This window comes from Arachis duranensis, chromosome 7 (assembly GCF_000817695.3).
Source record: "Arachis duranensis cultivar V14167 chromosome 7, aradu.V14167.gnm2.J7QH, whole genome shotgun sequence".
NCBI lineage: Eukaryota > Viridiplantae > Streptophyta > Magnoliopsida > Fabales > Fabaceae > Arachis > Arachis duranensis.
The window spans coordinates 39,516,330-39,517,026 of NC_029778.3; positions in this window are offsets into that span (position 1 = coordinate 39,516,330).

Consider the following 697-nt stretch of genomic DNA (forward strand, 5'->3'; position numbering starts at 1 on the left):
CGTTAACTAGGTTAACATGGCTTCTAACGTGGCTTTTGCCAACCTTCGAGAACTTTAGTGACACTCAACATTGTCACTAACGTTCAAGTGTGCCCCTAGGTCTCACGTTAGAGTTCACGTTAACTGGGTTAACGTCACTTCTAACGTGGCCATTCTTAGCCATCCCAACGTTAGTGACAATGTTGAGTGTCACTAACGTTGGCTCATTCTTCATTCCTCAACGTTAGCTTCCACGTTAACTAAGTTAATGTGGAGGTTAACGTGGCTCTTAGGGGTTGTGTGGTTGCTCCATCATTAGTGACAATGTTGAGTGTCACTAACGTTGTCGACAACTCTCCATATCTTACGTTAGCTCCCACGTTAACCAGGCTAACGTGGGAGTTAACGTGGCTCTTTGCACCTTAGGCCAACGTTAGTGACAGTGTTGAGTGTCACTAACGTTGGCTTCTCTTCCCCCTTTAACGTTAGAGGCCACGTTAACCTAGTTAACGTGTCTTCTAACGTGGCCATTTGTGAGCAATTGCCAACGTTAATGACAATGTTAAGTGTCACTAACGTTGGCTCAACTTCTCTTCTCCACGTTAGAGTTCACGTTAACTTAGTTAACGTGACTCTTTAACGTGGGCATTGATGGCTTTTGAGAGTGTTTTTGGCAATCACTTTTCTCCTTAACTTTGCAAGTTACCTCCCATTCCTT